General features: G+C 42.6%; 1 long non-coding RNA gene across 1 annotated transcript in view; it reads right to left on the reverse strand.

The window, feature by feature from the left end:
* The window catches only part of LOC112253296, a 45,267-nt gene that overhangs the window by 13,623 nt on the left and 11,188 nt on the right, over window positions 1-20,456 (reverse strand). The window lies entirely within an intron of this gene.

Consider the following 20,456-nt stretch of genomic DNA (forward strand, 5'->3'; position numbering starts at 1 on the left):
CACCACAGCATCGGAAACAATGCTACTGTCCGATTTAGACGTTGGTCGCTTGCTGCATCCTAATTGTTTTGGGATGATCTCTCTCCCCCTACCCCATCCTACTCTGTTCTTCCTGCATGCCACTCATTAGCATAAGCATTTAAACATTCTGACAGCGGCCTTAATAAGCCTCTGAAAAGGTTAAGAAAATCATTACTCCCCTGTTGGGTGGGGGGAGGCAGGGGGGGAGAGAGGGAGGGTATCCTGCGTGCCTTGGTGGTGGGACATGGAGATTACACACACACCTGCTCAGAGACAGCCAGGAAAGGTCACACAGACCCCTGGCGTGTCTGTGCACCACACACACACACACACTCACACTCACACCTCCCTCTAAATATAAATGATTAATGAGAAAAGCAGTTATGAATTATTCAGAAACGCATCGCTTTTTGTTCCCCCGTGACTCTCCTTCGCTCTTCCTCACCCTCTTTTTTTTAGGAGCAGATTGAACGTCTCCATCCCGCAAAGCTTTAATTCGATTATTTTTTAACAAATAGGGGCTTGTCTCTGCGTCAGCTGTGCTAATCTCACAGCATTGACCAAGCTCTGTGATTGGTGGACAGAAGAGGGACCCCACTCTAAGCTGATTGGTTAGTTCGAGGACATGCCTTGTGATCACCTCAGTCTATTACAGTCCCTCTGTGTCAATACAGCACACTGAACAAGCACAAAAAAAACAAACGCACACAAACTGACACACACAATCACACACACAGCAATCTTCTAAAAGCAGGGGACACACACTGAGAGCAGTATGCTCATTACCACCTACTCTAATACAAGCCTCAGGGACAGGAGCTCACTGAGCCTCATTTCCTGTCCCCTACACTCTTACCTAGGTGACTGAGGCCCCCTGCTATACACACACACCTGCACACAGACACACAAACAAACAGACACACACACACACCTCATCGCTCTGTAACTGACAGGTCTGTCTCAAGAGGGACATCTCTCTAGATGGATGGGTCAGGGTGGGGTGGATGCAGGGGAGTCTGTGAGACTGTGGTTGGGGGAGATAGCAGCGTGAATGGCAGCTTCAGCTGGTCAGTGGTCAGGCATGGAGACAGGGCCATGATGGGGAGGACAGTGGTCAGGCATGAGACAGGGCCATGATGTGGAGGACAGTGGTCAGGTATGAAGACAGGGCCATGATGGTGAGGACAGTGGTCAGGTATGAGACAGGGCCATGATGGGGAGGACAGTGGTCAGGTATGAGACAGGGCCATGATGGGGAGGACAGTGGTCAGGTATGAGACAGGGCCATGATGGGGAGGACAGTGGTCAGGTATGAGACAGGGCCATGATGGTGAGGATAGTGGTCAGGTATGAGACAGGGCCATGATGGTGAGGACAGTGGTCAGGAATGAGACAGGGCCATGATGGTGAGGACAGTGGTCAGGAATGAGACAGGGCCATGATGGGGAGGACAGTGGTCTGGTATGAGACAGGGCCATGATGGGGAGGACAGTGGTCAGGAATGAGACAGGGCCATGATGGTGAGGATAGTGGTCAGGTATGAGACAGGGCCATGATGGTGAGGACAGTGGTCAGGAATGAGACAGGGCCATGATGGTGTGGATAGTGGTCAGGTATGAGACAGGGCCATGATGGGAAGGACAGTGGTCAGAGGGTAAAGAATGTCACTCAGGACATGGGGGAAGGAAAGGAGATTTGATGGTACTGACTGGGTCCTCTCCAGGCTTCGGGTAGCTAATCACCAGCCCTGGCAAGAAACTGACACGGAGAGTGGACAATGTTGGCATGGCGACAGTGGACAAACAGTTCCAGAGGGGTGTAGGTGGCTGGAGGCGGCAGAGCAGGCAGGCGGGCTTAGAGAGTTGTCACTCAGTCTCAGTCTAAACAATGGCAGGATCCTGAGCTGTGGGACTCCTGCCCACTCACACACCCTCACACACACAGAGAAGTCACATATGGACCTGAGGTAAAGATGGCTGCAGGCTGGACAGACAGGCAGAGGGAGAGACTACTGTTGAGTCACTGTGGAGACATGTGGCTGAATTCCATTTGAGAATAATAATAAATAATCAACATATTTATTGGTATTACAGGAACAAAGGAGGGGCTAGGGGGAGGGTATGTTGCTCTGTGTGGGATGATTGTACGCTGTGGACCTACCTGTCTAAGTGACTTGGTTGTACTCACAGAGACAGTGTGGTTTAACATCAGTGCCTCTCAGTGAGAGTTCCTATGCGGCGACTCTGAAACGAAACCAATGGACCACTTAACATCAGTACCAGGTGTGACTGAGCTCTCAGAAAAGAGATTTGTCACTGATAGTAGAAGTTGACGTGTACTATTTACGTCATAGATATTGTGCAATATAAGCACGTATTTTATTGGACTAGATCATGCTCAGCGTAAACTTCTATTTTCAAGATTAGCGATGCATAGCTTACGCCCGAGAAAAGTAGGATAGATTGGGTCACGCTTTCCTCGCGTCGGGAAATGTTCCCTTGTCCACTGTAGCAGGTAAAAAAAACATGTGTTTTTCCAACGCCCCAGTGGAGGTCCTATGTAGGACCATTAACCCTATCTATGTTTAATAGCATCGTCTCAGCCCTGTAAACAATTGTGATTGAATGGTGCCCTCGCGGAATCTGTAGGTAAGCATGTCCTATTTGTCAGCACTTGTCCTTGAACAAGCCTTGAAGGAGCCCCATCCCCCCTGTCTGATGAGACAAGCACGAGGAACATCTCCAGTCTGTACTGTCTGTCTGTCTGGCAGCAGCCCAGAACACAGACACACTGATCCAATTAGCAGAGAAAAGCAACCGGAGTCTTCATGGCAAATGATTTAGTAAAGAAAAGAGGACGCGTCCTGCCTACTATAGTCACCAGACCATACAAGCACACATTCATACAGCACACATTCATACAGCACACATTCATACAGCACACATGCACACTCTCTTGAAGGAACAGCCTGCTCATTAGAGTTAAAAGCATGGGGCCCGGAGTGGGCCACGCTACCTTGACACGATTCCCAATAAATTGGGCGGTGGCTTTATAAGCCTTCCCATGGCTAATTTATGTTTCCTGGGAGAGAGGCCTCCATTATGGTAATGCTTTTACAGGAGGATGGATGGAGAGCCTGCTGAACTGAGAGGGCAGATAAAGGAGAATTTATGACGGGCTGGGTGGAAGAGAGGAACGAGGGATGAGAGACTGAGGGAGGCGAGGGAAGAGGGCAGGCAGAGGGCGGATTTTAAAACGTTTGCCTTGGTGGCGGATTACAACGGCCGCATACAACACCTGAATGCATGCTCATTTCCCACAGATGTCTGGAGATCAACTGCTGAATCCCATTGGACTGTTTAGCCAGGCTGCATTCAGGAAACAGTTACACTGTTCAATAGGGCACACATGTCAAGGCCACAAAAAGCTTCCTATGTGCTCAGGCTGAGCCAAAATGCTTGTCTAGAAAACTGGCAGCAAAAGAACTTATTACTAGGGCTGTGACGATACCAATATCTGTGAAGATACTAATATCTGTGAAGATACTAATATCTGTGAAGATACCAGTACCTTTTTTATTCGTATACTGTCCATACTGTATATACAAGGGCTCTCCAACCCTGTTCCTAGAGAGCTACCGTCCTGTACGTTTTCAATCCAAACCCAGTTGTAACTAACCTGATTCAGCTTATCAACCGGCTAATTATTAGAATCAGATGCGCTAGATTAGGGTTGGAGTGAAAACCTACAGGACGGTAGCTCTTCAGGAACAGGGTTGGAGAGTCCTGGTCTGTACACACCATTCACATACAAACACTGAGTGTACTTTAAAAAAAAAAAAACGTTATGAACGCCTGCTCTTTCCCTGACATAGACTGACCATGTGAATCCAGATGAAAGCTAGGATCCCTTATTGATGTCACATGTTAAATCCACTCAAATCAGTGTAGATGAAGGGGAGGAGACAGGATAAAGAAGGACTTGAAACCTTTCTAGAGCAGGCGTTCCACTAGCGGAACCCCTCGACAACATTCCGCTGAAAAGGCAGTGCGCAAAATGCAATTATTTTTTTTGAAATATGTAACTTTCACACATTAACAAGTCCAATAGAGCAAATGAAGGATAAACATCTTGTTAATCTACCCATCGTGTCCGATTTCAAAAATACTTTACAGCGAAAGCATAACATAGGATTATGTTAGGTCATAGCCAAGTCAAAAACACACACAGCCATTTTTCCAGCCAAAGATTGGAGTCACAAAAAGCAGAAATATAGATAAAATGAATCACTAACCTTCGATGATCTTCATCAGATGCCACTCATAGGACATCATGTTACACATTACATGTATGTTTTGTTTGATAATGTGCATATTTATTCCCAAAAATCTCAGTTTACATTGGCGCGTTACGTGCAGTAATGTTTTGATTCCAAAACATCTGGTGATTTTGCAGAAATACTCATAATAAACAATGATAAAAGATACAAGTGTTATTCACAGAATTAAAGATAGACTCCTCCTTAATGCAACCGCTGTGTCAATTTTTTTTTTAACTTTACGGAAAAAACATAATCTGAGAACGGCGCTCAGAGCCCAATCCAGCCATAGAAATATCCACCATGTTGGAGTCAACAGAAGTTAGAAATAACACTATAAATATTCACTTAGCTTCGATGATCTTCATCAGAAGGCACTCCCAGGAATCCCAGGTCGACAATAAATTACTGATTTGTTCCATAAAGTCCATCATTTATGTCCAAATAGCAACTTGTTGTTAGCATGTTGAGACAATTGAGACATGGATTGTGTATATGTGCCGTTCAGAGGGTGAACGGGAAAGACAAAGGATTTTAGTGCCTTTGAACTGGGTATGGTAGTATGTGCCAGGTTCACCGGTTTGAGTGTGTCAAGAACTGCAACACTGCTGGATTTTTCATGCTCAGCAGTTTCCCGTGTGTCAGGTCAGGTCAGGTCACATGAAGGGACAAGGAACAGTTTTATTACACACAACTTAACTTCCTGCTTAGCAACAAAGCTGTAGTGTTTAGAGAAAAGGAGGAGATTCCGCCCAGTGCAGGGTACAAATATATGTACTTGTGGAAACATGTCATTGTCTTTGCAGCTGTTTGACCCAGTGGGTGAATGAACTTGGTTTGAGCTGTTAGTTTTTTACTTTGTTTATTTCGAACCTAACAGTTGGTGCTGTGAGCACGGTTCACCACGATTTACAGTCAAACTGAAGAGTCTGAATCAGTGGAGCAGGAGCCGGCACAAAAAAAACACACAAGGTAGGCACAGTTCTTACACCTGTTACCACACATTCTGACATCTTGGTGAGATGAGAATTGTAGGCTGAGCAATTGTAGGATATTCAGTAGGCCCATTGAGTAATGCCCGGTCATAAATGTATGGTGTAGGGTAGGTTCCTTTAAGGATAGGTCCCGAGTGGAGGTGTTCCTCTGCGAGATCCCTAGAAATACATGGTTTAGGGTAGGCTCCATAAGGATAGGTCCCGAGTGGAGTTAGTTCTCTGTGAGATCCATAAGTGACACTACAGCGTACCAAAAGAAGGGAATGTGAATAGTGATAAAGGGTTGCATATACAGTGGGGAGAACAAGTATTTGATACATAAATCCCTGCTGCAGTGTGTGCAAACCTGGTCAAGAACTACAGGAAACGTATGATCTCTGTAATTGCAAACAAAGGTTTCTGTACCAAATATTAAGTTCTGCTTTTCTGATGTATCAAATACTTATGTCATGCAATAAAATGCTAATTAATTACTTAAAAATCATACATGTTATTATATATGTTATTATATATATATATGTCATCATATATGTTATTTTCTGGATTTTTGTTTTAGATTCCGTTGAAGTTGAAGTGTACCTATGATAAAAAATTACAGACCTCTACATGCTTTGTAAGTAGGAAAGCCTGGAAAATCGGCAGTGTATCAAATACTTGTTCTCCCCACTGTAAGTTCTGGAGGAGAGACACATTCATGGTTAGAAAAGCAAGAAGATATGCGAAACGCTGTTTGAACATGATGTGTGTATTAGCAGTAGCAATAAAGAGAGAGGTTGGTTTATGCCCTATTGGGGCGGGGAACCGTGACAGATTATGTGGAAATAGGAGGACAACTGTGAATAATTTTGGTAATGTGTGTTGTCAACAGCTGTGATATTTCAGGCGTAACTCTGGTATAAGACATTAGGACTTCCGTATTCTCCAGTAGTAAATTGGCAGACACTTCAGTATTGGTTCTAATACAAGGTATCAGGTGCCATGACCAAATTAATAGGCACAAATACTTAGAATTGGCACGGCAAAGCACTCCTTACAAGCTCAGAATACCTCGTGAGATGTTTTATTTTGTCTTATTCTGAAATAGATTTAAATTTTATTTAGTCTTATTCTGAAAAACATTTACATTTTAGTTAGTCTTATTCTGAAATAGATTTATAGAATTGACAAAAGGGAGGACGGGTCACGAGAAATTAGAGTGGAGTTAATATGTCACGTTCTGACCTTTATTTCCTTTGTTTTGTCATTATTTAGTATGGTCAGGGCGTGAGTTGGGGTGGGCAGTCTATGTTTGTTTTTCTATGATTTGGGTATTTCTATGTTTCGGCCTAGTATGGTTCTCAATCAGAGGCAAGTGTCATTAGTTGTCTCTGATTGAGAATCATACTTAGGTAGCCTGGGTTTCACTGTGTGTTTGTGGGTGATTGTTCCTGTCTCTGTGTTTGCACCAGATAGGACTGTTTTGGGTTTTCACGTTTCTTGTTTTTGTTAGTTTGTTCATGTGAAGTGCTTTATTAAACATGAATCAAAATAACCACGCTGCGCTTTGGTCTGCCTCTCCTTCACCTCAAGAAAACAATTACATAATATTGTAATTGTTAGTAGATTTTTGAAAAAGCAATTCTGTCGAGTGACAGCATTTAATTTATTTGACCCCTATTTAACTAAGCAAGTCAGTTAAGAACAAATTCTTATTTACAATGACAGCCTACCCAGGCCAAACCCTAATCCATTGGAGTTACTAAACCTAAAATAACCTTTTAAAATGTTTTGTTCATGAACATGAAGGGCATGGTAGTGCAGTGGTTACATAAACACCTGGGGGGAAAGAGAGACCAGTCATATACGGGAGTAAATCGAGAAAAGAGAGAAAAGACGCTGTGTCTAAGTGTAGTATAGGCTACATAAAGGGTACATAAATATTGGGATGGATTTAAAACACAAACGATTAGTGAGTGGGTAAGGACGGGGAACTCCCGATGAACAGAAGTTGTTATGTTTTGTTTTGTCTGTAATTAAAACTTTTGTGTTGCTGATTTAAGATTAGCATAGTGAATATTAACAAAATGTACACTTTCTCTTCCAGAAGAGGAAAGGTGTCCTTATCTCTCGCTTTAAAATGTTTCCTGAGGCTATTGTCTTGGAGGGCAATTTTATAAATTATAAAGGGTACCCGATCCGGCCGTGAAGGGAGCTCCCAAATGGCCTGGCCATTAGTGTGTTTTGCCCTACGTTTTACCACACACATCAGCACACGCACACATAATATTTGTTAGTGGTGGTAATACCGTGTTTGATTTATTGTGTGGGGTCTTTTTAATTTAGTTGTAAACTGGGTACGCAGAATGATGAAAAGGTTTGAAATGTTTTTAAATGGTTTCTGAAGTACAGGGAAAGAAAATAATGAATGGTGCCGAATTACCTTTGTTCTGACTTTCTGATGAGGCCTGATCGAACTCACTAGAAAGGCTAGAGACATTAGGTGAGATTTATGTATAATATGAGGAAGTATATTGTTGTTTCGTTGTTTTGTTTTTGTCTTTGTTTCAATACAAAATTCACCAGATTGGGTCTGCTGTCTGGTCGGAATTTCTCCCTGAGGGTTAGCCCTCTAACTCCCTGATCCTATAACTCTGCGGTGAGGTCACCAGTATGATAAGGGAGTATAAGCCAATTTGGAAAATAGTTTCAAAACTGTGTTGGTATGCTCTTTGACATTTGTCTTAGGATCCTTGACTAGTCTCTCAAAGCACTTCACGATGACAGAAGTGAGTGCTATGGGGCAGTAGTCATTTAGTTCAGTTATCTTTGTCTTCTTCGGTACAGGAACAATGGTGGCCATCTTGAATCATGTTGAATCATGTGGGGACAGCAGACTGGGAGTGACTGAATATGTCCGTAAACACACCAGCCAGCTGGTCTGCGCATGCTCTGAGGACGCAGCTAGGGATACCGTCTGGACCAGCAGCCTTGTGAGGCTTAACACGTTTAAATGTCTTACTCACATTGGCCACAGAGAAGGAGACGGGGGGCCTCAGTCCTTGGTAACAGGCTGCGTCGGTGGCACTGTATTATCCTCAAAGCGGGCAAAGAAGGTGTTTAGTTTGTCTGGAAGCAAGACGTAGGTGTACGTGAAGTGGCTGGGTTTCTTTTCAGTTTTGCTCGAATGCCACCATCTATCGCCGGTTTCTGGTTAGGGTTGGTTTTAAAAGATACAGTGGGTACAACATCTCCAGTGCACTTCCTTATATACTCACTCACGAGTCAGCGTAAAAATCAATGTAATTATCTGAGGCTTCCAAGAACATTTCCCAGTCCACGTGATCAAAATAATCTTGACGCATGGATTCCAATTAGTCAGACCAGCGTTGAATGGTTCTAGTCACGGGCACATCCTGTTTGAGTTTCTGCCTATAGGACGGTAGGAGCAAGATGGAGTCGTGGTCGGATTTGCCGAAGGGAGGGCGGGGGAGGGCCTTGTATGCATCGCGGAAGTTAGAGTAGAAGTGGTCCAATGTATTCCTGGCCCGATATAATTTAGGTAGCCTTGTTCAAAAATTATATTTGTTAAAATCCCCAGCTACAATAAAAGTAACCTCAGGATATATGGTTTCCAGTTTACACAGAGTCCAGTGAAGTTCCTTGATGACCGTTGAGGTATCTGCTTGGGAGCATATACAGAGCCGTGACTATAATCGAAGAGAATTCCCTTGGGAGATAATGTGGTTGGCATTTGATTGTAAGAAATTCTAGGTCAGTTGAACAGAAGGACTTGAGTTCCTGTATGGTGTTATGATTAAACCATGAGTCGTTAATCATGAAGCATACATCCACACCCTTCTTCTTACCAGAGAGATGTTTGTTTCTGTCTGCGCAATGCATAAAGAAACCCGGTGGCTATATGACTCCGACAACATATCCCGAGAGAGCCATATTTCCGTGAAACAGACTGTTACAATCCCTGATGTCTCTTTGGAAGGCAACCCTTGCCCTAATTTCATCCACCTTGTTGTCTAGAGACTGGACATTGGTGAGTAATATACTCGGAAACGGTGGGTGGTGTGCACGCCTTTGAAGTCTGACCAGGAGGCTGCTCCCTCTATCTCTCCTGCGGCGACGTTGTTTTGGGTCAGCCTCTGGGATTAGATCCAATTTCCTGGGTGGTAGTCCAAACAAAGGATCCGCTTCGGGAAAGTTGTATTCCTGGTCGTAATGACGCCGCTCTTATATCCAATAGTTCTTCCCGGCTGTATGTAATAACACTTAAGACTTTCTGGGCTAACAATGTAAGAAATAATACATTTTAAAAAATACTGCATAGTTTCCTAAGGACTCGAAGTGAGGCGACCATCTCTGTCGGCGCCATCTTACTGTATCAAGGGCCATCAACTGTGACAGGCATAAGTTACATATGTGCCTTTGGGAAGACGACCTGTAACACCAGCTGAAGAAGAAAATGAATATACACAAGAAGATGAGTGCCGGGAAGGAGTGGGGTGGTCAACTGTGCCCGTAAATTGATTTATGGATGCCCTAAACTGTTTATTTGGGGTATCAGGTTGATTGTGGAGGTCTGCACACTGAGAAATGTATTGTAATGTAGATTAAAGATGCATTGAGATACCGATCTGTCATTAACATGCCACTCGCAACAGTAAAACAGGGACAAACGAGGGCCGTGATGAGACAAGTTAATCCTGGTAATATAAGTAGGGCATACTGTCTATAAAATGTTCCCTGTCTGTAAATGAACAAACTACCAGTGTCGGTGTGTGCGCTAAGTTGAAGGTCTCGAATTCGAGTGAAAGACTCAACGGGAAGCACTAAGGACTGTCATTCTCAATTTGGGTTGGATAATTTATGAAGTGTTTCAATTATGATTTGGAAAGGAGAAAAAGAGAAAGAGAGAGTGCTGCCCCTAAGCTGTGAGGAGAGCACAAAGTGAGGGGAGGGTGCACTGCTCAAATCTATTGAGTCTAGGGAGGGTTACCTACCAGGAAACCTTATCTTTTCGTGGGAAGTTATTAGACAAATCACTACATGATAGCTTGGGCTAACCATGATGGGGACATTGATAGTGGGGGTTTCGTTTTACCATGTAATCAGAATCCTAATGTTAAAGCGCGTCAATAAATAAGGCTTGCTGGATGATACAGTACAATTAAGTAGATACAAGGCTCATAGTCTGTGTCTTGCTTTGTCAGCCGAGGATGAGGATAAAGGAGACTGGCATCCCATTGGCATAGAACCAAACGGATGGACGGTTCTTTCCTCAGTTTCGTTCGCATCAAGGGTGGTGTGAAATGATGAAACATTTATTTTCCCTGTTCTCAAGTCAATCTGTTTTCTAGGTATCGGGGAACATGAGCGTGATCATTGTTCCAGAGGAGGGATTGTTGGAAATGGACTAATTGACTTGAGCATGTTTATAACTATATTAGTGGACTAGCAGTAGTGACTAATGTGTGAGATGGAATGATTTATGTGCGAATGTATTTGTGGATGGAGCCAAGGTACATGCGTGTTTTGAGACAGAATGTTTGCATAAGAATGTTAGTTGCAGATTCTGGCAGGACCAATATCAGTGCATTCTATGGAGTTTTAAAAAACAAGCCATTAATGTTAAGGGGAATTTTGGGAAAGCAGAATGGAATGTGATTGGGGCAGAGACCTGTGTGGCTCATAAATTAAGGAAGTGGGTATTAGAGTCTCTGGGGAATGATTACCACTCCTCTGTGTATTAGTGATATCAGGGGATAGCTTATAGGAGAGGATGGACAGCTAACTATGTACAATATAGAGACTACTGTGAAGTTAAATTGAATGTCACACATACCCAGATCATGGTGGGAGTAGCAGAGATAGTGTTGTCATTTCAGACACTATTTCAGACACTATTGTCAACTTTCAATGAGTGGTTCGTCAAAGAAGGTACACCACTTGAAAGAATAACCTCAAAGTCCTGTATACGGGAGGCCACCTCACAGGAAGGGAAGTTCAATGTAATAATTTGCATCACATCTCCTGCAGAGTGTGATTAAGTAGCATGTCTTCCAACACCACTAATATCTACCCTATTTCTAACAGCCAGCAAACACTTGACCAGTTGTGGAAAAAGTACCCAATTTTCATACTTGAGTATAGGTAAAGATACCTTAAAAGAAAATGACTCAAGTAAAAGTGAAAGTCACCTAGTAAAATATTACTTGAGTAAAAGTCTAAAAGTATTTGGTTTTAAATGTACTTAAGTATCAAAAGTATCAAAAGTAACATTAGAAATAATTGAAGATAGATATCAGAGAGGGCAGTTATTACACCTTGAGGAGACACAGACAAGATATCCTATAACAGTTTTGGAGCCAAATAAACAAGTTAGGACCAAAACGACATAAGAACATTCCAATGGAAGTCAGGGAAGAGCAGGGGGGGCTGAACTCTGATATTACACAGGTACTTACGGAGTGGGAGAAGGGGTTGACCTGAAAACTAAAATGGAAAATACAATGTTAGAACCCTCTTATATATGTAATCCATACTTAAATGAGGAGCTGTCTGTGGCAGAAGTTAAGAAGGTGATTGATGCTGCAAAAAATGGGAAAGCGTTTGGCATTGATGAACTGCCCTTTAAAATACCCTAAATTAATTGGCGTCCTATATGATTTCCTATTTCCTTGTTTGAGTACAGTATACTGCCATCCACTTGGTATAAGTCTATAGTGAATCCCATTCCCAAATCTTTAAAAAAATGTGCCACTGAACTATAGAGGCATAAGTGTATTAAGTACTGTTTATAAATTATATTCATCCATCCTCAACAATAGGCTAATTACATTTTCGGAGGATCAAAACATTCTGGTGGAAGAACAAAAGGGTATTTGTCAATCCAGAATCTGTTTAGATCATATCTTCTCGGTCTGTATAATAATCAGAAATATATTACATGGAAAGAAGCCTACTTTTGCATGTTTCATTGATTTCCAGAAAGCTTTTGATTTTGTAAATAGGGATATTTTAGCCTATGGTTTGTAAAAGACAGGGGTTGATGGGAAATGTTATTACGCAATCCAGTCTCTTTTTTTGGTTTCCGGCACCCTCGGGTATAAAACAAGGAGACCGACTTTGTTTGCTTTGTTTCTAAATGATTTGGCAAAAGAAATTCAACAGTTAAAGATTGGAGTAAGATATGATGATGAAATGCTAAGTATCCTTATATATGCTGATGATATTATTTTGATGGCAGAAACTGAACAAAGATTTGCAGAACATGTTATTATGTGCTGTCCATTGGTGTAAAAGATGGCGACTCATGATCAACCAGACAAAAACACAGATAATGCATTTTATAAAACTAAGAGAAGGGTTTTTTTTGTTGTGTTTTGGTGAAGACATTCTTGAATTTACTAGCAATTATAAATATTTGGGTATTTTTATTGATTAATATATGACCTTTCTATACGGAACATCTGCCCTGGTCGAATCAGCAAGCAGAGCTCTTGGCGGAGTTATAGGAAAAACAAAAACACTCGAAGATATTGGTTTTGCTACATATTCCAATCTGTATTAGACATGCGTGTGTCCTATTCTGGACTATTCAGCAGGAGTGCGGGGTGCTAAGAGGTGTTTTAAAAACCAACATGTCCATAACAGAGCAGTATGTTTCTTTTTAGGTGTCCACAAGTTTGCACCTATACTTGCAATAACTGGAGATATGGGCTGGGAACCCTGTCAGGTGAGATGGAAGGCATGTTTGGAATAGACTATTGGAAATGCAAACTGGCGGAATAGCTAGTAAAGTTTTTCTATGGGATCTATGCATAGGGGAGTCTGGGCAACTGAAATGTCCAACCAGGAGTCTGACTGTGAACATCTGTATGAAAACCAAATTAAGGGAGACATAGATATGATTTTTTTAAAACAACTGTTGATGTAATATAAAACAAAATGGGTGGAGGAGACTAACCAAACATCCAAAAAGAGAATATTTGTGAGATTAAGGGTGAACTCGTGTGTGAGAGATATATTATGTATAACCTATCTAAAAGCAAGAGATTGCTATGTGCACAGGTAAGATCAGGGATATTGCCTCTGCGTATTGAAACAGGTCGGTATTGTGGCGAAGTGGAAGAGGAAAGACTATGTAACTATTGTGACATAGAAGAAACAGAGAATGAAACTCATTTTATCCTCTATTTATCCTCTATAGCCCTACCACGATATACGTTGGCTCTTATTCCAGAAAGCCCACTAAAAATACCCTGGCATTATGTTGCTGAGTGATGAGGGGAAATTGAATTTTTTTTTTGTCCATTGTGTATTTCCGTTTGCGGAATAACATTTCCGTTAAGCCTGGAATAAAATAAATATTTAGCTTCTATGTGGTTAATGGTGTGTGTATATAAATTGTGTATTGGCTTGTCTCCCATACGAATCTTCTCTTTGACTTAAGTTTCTTTTTCCCCCCTTTTTTCAAATGTTTAAATTTGAATTATTTTTCATTTTAATTTATTAGTTTTTTGTATTTGTCTTTATTTTTTATTTAATTTTGTGTGTTATTATATATATTTATTATGATTTTTTATATATATAGATATATTTTATTTTTTATATATATGTATGTACAGGGATGTATATATTTTTTTTATATATATATAGTGTGTATGTATGTACTGTATGTATGTATATTATTTTACTGCTCTAGGGATGTAATTTATTGTTATGTATAGATGTTTTACCAATTGTTATTTATTTATTTTAAATTTCACTCTTTATGCAATGCGCAATGCAGAGAACACCGGAAGAAGAATTATAATTTAATTACCATACTGAATTATTGTATTATTTTTTTATGTGTCAATTAATCCCATAAAGGATGGTTGACAATTGGCAATTTAACACAAAAATAACATTTAATTCATTTATTCAATACCCCAAAAAACGACTTAAATTGTACTTTAAAGTACTTTTACTTAAGTACTTTACACCACTGCACTTGACATATCTCCCAGAAGAGAGGGACAGAGTGACGGTAAATGGAAAGTGTTAGAAGGTTGCTGCTTATCAACCGTTCGGACCTAAAGTTTACACTGTAACGAGGGTGTTCACAAAGGGGTGGGGTGTAGATCGGCCTTGGGATGAGAGATGTGTCCCTAACCTGAGCACAGGAAAGTATTATCCACAGGTACTGACTATAGCAGAACATAGGAGGTGATTGGCGAAACCAATGGTGGCTAGGAAACCGGGTATGAGTTGGGAGACAGGTATGGAGTATCTGAAAGATTCAGTCCTAGATCTATTAGTGAACCATGAAGGTAATAGGAGATCAGGAGCAGGAGACATATTTCATGCAATAGCTATTCTCACAGCAGTCGCTGTAGGGATAGTAATTGAAGGAACAGTAGTAGTGGTGAACAAAATGGAACTGAAATATAGAGCAAATGAGGAGTATCTTGAAGTATGCATCATGGGCAGTGTAGCAGGAGTTACCTTGTCAGCATTGCGGGGATATCACATTCTGAGGGCATTGATGTTGAAATGTGTATATACAGGGCTGATTTGCCTCAGGATAAGATTAAGTTGATTAGGGCCACCGCACGTGTATATCAGGTGGCCAAGGAGGAAGGAGGAGATGGGGAGCGAAGTGAAAATGACATGGCCTGGGAACACCTCTTGGAACCTGTGGCCTGACGGGAAGACTGGGAGAAAGCATGAAGAGGTTTTTTAGGGCCTTCATTTTTGTGGAACCCAGTCGAATATTATGCCGAAGGCATAGAGTCAGGCGACAAGAGACTGGGAATCGTCATGTTATCAAACTTCGTTTTTTCTTTGCATATAAGATTATGCATAGCTTAGCACATTATCAATACTTGTTATGTCTTGTGTGTTTCTTTAGCTCTTAGAGATGGGGAAAGGGCTGATAAAAAGGGGCTAAAGTTTACAGGACTCCACCCGGAAGGGCAGACCCCGAGAGGACAGCCAAACCCTCGGCCCGAGACAATAGCGGTGGTCCAGTGGCGGTCCACCTGTTGTCGATACCTGGAGGTGGTCTTGAGAAAATGGACCAAGCTCTCTTCCAGGTACGACAATAGCGGTGGAGGAACATCTGGGCCGAGGGTATACTGACATTTTCCTCTTGCTCAGGGAAGAGTGGGGGCTGATAACCCATGGAACACTCGGAGTTATGGGACCAGGGGCGGTGAGGAACAGGGAATGGTTTAAGGAGGCCAGCCGGAGCTTGCCACAGAGTCTTATTCTGAGCACACAGTGCAGTCTGTAATGAACGAGGAGACGTCAGGAACCATGGTGGGCCAACAAAAACATTGTCGTACAAAGGCCAGGGTCTGACGGGAGCCAGGATGGCAGGCAAGCCTGGAGGAATGAGCCCATTCCAGGACCGGGGAACAGGCAGAGTCCGGGACAAACCGGGGTCCGGCTGGGAACGCTGCGCCTCATGGACCTGGTTCTTTTTACTGCAGATGAGTGCAGCCGCTACACAAGGAGGTAGGGAGGATGGTCTCGGGGTCCGACGATGTAGCAGCGGGGCTATAGAGGCGTGAGAGAGCATCAGGCTTCACATTCTTGGACCCTGGGTGGTAGGAGATGATAAAGTTGAACCGAGGGAATAGCAGGGCCCATCGAGCTTGCCTAAAGTTGAGGCGCTTGGCGATGCGGATATATTCCAGGTTCTTGTGATCAGTCCACACTATGAAGGGATGTTCCGCCCCCTCTAACCAGTGCCTTCACTCCTCCAACGCCATCTGCACCACTAATAGTTCTCGATTTCCCACGTCATTTTTCCTCTCAGTGGTGTTAAGACGATGGAAAAGGAAAGCGCAGGGATGCAGCTTTTGGTCCTGGGTAGAACGCTGGGACAGGACAGACCCCACTCTGACGTCCGAGGCGTCGACCTCCACCATGAACTGACGGGAAGCGCAAACCCCAGGAAGCATTGCAGCTACACTCCGGATGTGGGTTGAGGCCAATCCACCACCGCTCTCACCTTGCCAGGATCCATCTGCATATTTCTTGCAGCAATGATGTATCCTAGGAAGGAGATGGTAGAGCGATTCTCATTTCTCAGCTTCAACAAAAAGCTGGTTCTCTAGGAGACGCTGGAGGGAAAATACAAGGATGTCATCGAGGTAACCGAACATGTCATGGAGAACATCGTTAACCAGGGCCTGGAACATTGCAGGATCTTTGGTCAGTCCGAATGGCATCACCAGGTATTTGTAGTGCACACTAGCCGTGTAAAGGCTGTCTTCCACTCATCTCCTTCCCGTATCCCCACCAGATGGTAGGCATTCCGAAGGTCCAACTTCTGGAAGATTGTAGCCCCCTTGCGAGGCTCGGAAGCCGAGGCGATGAGTGGTAGCGGGTAACATTTTTTTATCTGTGATATCATTAATCCAACGGTAGTAAATTCACAGGCACAGGCTTTTGTCCTTCTTCTGCACAAATAATAACCCTGTGCCGGCGGGGGAGGCAGAAAGACAGATACACCCTGCAGCCATGGAGTCCTCAATGTACCTTTCCATTTCCATTGCATAGTTTACCACACTACGGGAGTCTTGACCTAGTAGGAGTAGCTTCCGAGCAGCCTCTCTCCCAAACAATGGAGAATCAAACACCTTTTTTACCTCTGCCATGAACTCCTCCAGACTGAAGCACACGGTGGATTGTTGCTCCCACACCATCGTAGCCCAGGCGAGAGCCCTCCCGGACAACCGACAGGTTCCTGAATCGCCAGCGTAGTGCTTCGGAGGAGGTAAGCAGGATTCTCAGGAAGCCGCAGTGGGCTAGAGAGATGAGCTGCTGACAGAGGGGTTACTGAAAGGCTGGGAGGTTACTGTTGTGTCTGGCTGCCTCATAGACAATCCACAGAATTGCTCCAGCAATGTATTGAAAGTGCAGTCAAGGCATTCAGCCAGGGCCTGGGATACTTCCAAAAAATGTTGAAGTAACTCCTTGAGTCTTTCAATGGTGGCTCCATAGGAGGAGTTACAAAACAGGGGGCAGGCAAACGGCAGGTCCACGGGAGAGCAAGGGCAGGCTAATCAGGGACAGAACGGCAGGAAGGCTCAGATTCAGGGCAGGCAGAATGGTCAAAACCGTGAGGGCTAGAAAACAGAAACTAGAGAAACTGGAAATGGGAAAACTCGCTGATACGACTTCACAAGATAAGACGAACAGGCAATAGAACAACAGAAAAAGCAGGTATAAGTAGACAGGGAATAATGGGGGGAAATGGGAGACACATGGTGGGGGGGTGGAGACAAGCACAAGACAGGTGAAACAGATCAGGGTGTGACAGAGAGACGGAAAAAAGAGTGTGCATAGTGTAATTATAGACCAGAGGCCATAAGTCTCAGAGGTGTAAATATACAAATCAACTGTGAATGTTAATTATGTTTTATATTTTGATCATGTTTTGTTCATTTCTAAGTCATTTAAAAGCTTGTGATATTTAACAGTATGGGATTACTATTCAAAGAGAGGGGGCTCTTGGGTTCTAGTTTTAAATACTTGCTATACCAGAAGTGAGTGGTTATATGTATGAGGAATGTATATGGTGGGGTCAATGGAGGTTGGATAAGAGACAAGGGCCTGGAAAGTTACTAAGTAAGGGAAAAGAAAATCACATGGTTGTGGTCACTGATAAGGGTGGATAGCTGTGGATTAGTGAGGACTGTGGGCCGAGGTCAGGTCAGGTCACATGAAGGGAGAAGGAGCAGTTTTATTACACAGATCACAGATTTTGGGATAGGGGGCAGCATTTTCACTTTTGGATGAATAGCGTGCCCAGAGTGAACTGCCTCCTACTCTGTCCCAGATGCTAATATATGCATAGTAGTATTAGTATTGGATAGAAAACACTCTGAAGTTTCTAAAAACTGTTTGAATGATGTCTGTGAGTATAACAGAACTCATACGGCAGGCGAAAACCTGAGAAAAATCCAACCAGGAAGTGGGATAGCTGAGGTTTGTAGTTTTTCAAAGCTTGGCCTACCGAATACACAATGGCTATGGAGTCAAGTTGCACTTCCTACGGCTTTCACTAGATGTCAACCGTCTTTAGATTCTTGAATGAGGATTATACTAGAAAGGAGGAGCTTATGAGACGTGTTTGAGTCAGTGGTCTGGCAGAGTGTCTCAGGCTCGTGAAGGGCGCTCCCGACAGAGTTAGCTCTTGTTCCAGTGCTTTTCTTCAGACATAGGAATTCTCCGGTTGGAAGCTTATTGATGTTCTATGTTAAAAACATCCTAAAGATTGATTCCATACATCGTTTGACTTGATTCTACGACCTGTAACGGAACTGTTGAGTTTTTGTCTGGACGAATTGCTTGCGCCTCATGAAGATGGATTACTGGGCTGAACACGCTAACAACTTGTGGCTATTTGGACATAAATAATGGACTTTATGGAACAAATCAGTAATTTATTGTCGAACTGGGATTCATGGGAGTGCCTTCTGATGACGATCATCAAAGGTACGTGAATATGTATAGTGTTATTTTATAACTTCTGTTGACTCCAAAATGGCGGATATTTCTCTGGCTGGATTGGGCTCTGAGCGCCGTTCTCAGATTATGCTTTTTCCGTAAAGTTTTTAAAACATCTGACACAGCGGTTGCATTAAGGAGAAGTCTATCTTTAATTCTGTGAATAACAGTTGTATCTTTTATCAATGTTTATTATGAGTATTTCTGTAAAGTCACCGGATGTTTTGGAATCAAAACATTACTGCACGTAATGCGCCAATTTAAACTGAGATTTTGGGATATAAATATGCACATTATCGAACAAAACATACATGTATTGTGTAACATGATGTCCTATGAGTGTCATCTGATGAAGATTAGATCAAAGGTTAGTGATTCATTTGATCTATATTTCTGCTTTTTGTGACTCCTATCTTTGGTGGAAAAATGGCTGTGTGTTTTTTGACTTGGCAGTGACCTAACATAATCATATGTTGTGCTTTCGCTGTAAAGCATTTTTGAAATCGGACACAATGGGTAGATTAACAAGATGTTTATCTTTCATTTGCTGTATTGGACTTGTTAATGTGTGAAAGTTACATATTTCCAAAAAATATTTTGGAATTTCGTGCGCTGCCTTTTCAGCGGAATGTTGTCGAGGGGTTCCGCTAGCGGAATGCCTGCGCCAGAAAGGTTTATTAACTTCCTGCCTAGCAACAAAGCTGTAGTGTTTAGAGAAAAGGAGGAGACTCTGCCCAGTGGAGGGTATAAATTAACAGAACAGGTCAAAAGTTTGGACACACCTACTCATTCCAGGCTTTTTCGTTATTTGTAATATTTTCTACATTGTAAAATAATAGTGAAGACATCAAAGTGTTAAACAATCAATATATATTTTAGATTTGAGAGTCTTCAAAGTAGCCACCCTTTGCCTTGATGACAGCTTTGCACACTCTTGGCATTCTCTTAATCAACTTCATGAGGTAGTCACCTGGAATGCATTTCAATTAATGAGAGTTAATATGTGGAATTTATTTCCTTCTTAATGCGTTTGATTCACTTAGTTGTGTTGTGACATGGTAGGGGTGGTATACAAAACATAGCCCTATTTGGTAAAGACCAAGTCCATATTATGGCAAGAACAGCTCAAATAAGCAAAGAGAAATGACAGTCCATCATTACTTTAAGATATGAAGGTCAGTCAATACGGAAAATGTAAAGAACTTTGAAAGTTTCTTCAAGTGCTGTCACAAAAATCATCAGCGCAATGATGAAACTAGCTCTCATGAGGACCGCAACTGGAAAGGAATAGAGTTACCTCTGCTTAACAGGACAATGACCCAACACACCTCCAGACTGTGTAAGGGCTATTCGACCAAGCAGGAGAGTGATGGAGTGCTGCATCAGACGACCTGGCCTCCACAGTCACCCAACTATAACTCAATTGAGATGGTTTGGGATGAGTTAGACCACAGAGTGAAGGAAAAGCAGCCAACAAGTGCTCAGCATATGTGGGAACTCCTTCAAGACTGTTGAAAAAGCATTCCAGGTGTTGCTTGTTGAGAGAATGCCAAGAGTGTGCAAAGCTGTCATCAAGGCAAAGGGTGGTTACTATGAAGAATCTAAAATCTAAAATATATTTTGAT

The sequence above is a fragment of the Oncorhynchus tshawytscha genome, linkage group LG01 (assembly GCF_018296145.1).
Source record: "Oncorhynchus tshawytscha isolate Ot180627B linkage group LG01, Otsh_v2.0, whole genome shotgun sequence".
NCBI lineage: Eukaryota > Metazoa > Chordata > Actinopteri > Salmoniformes > Salmonidae > Oncorhynchus > Oncorhynchus tshawytscha.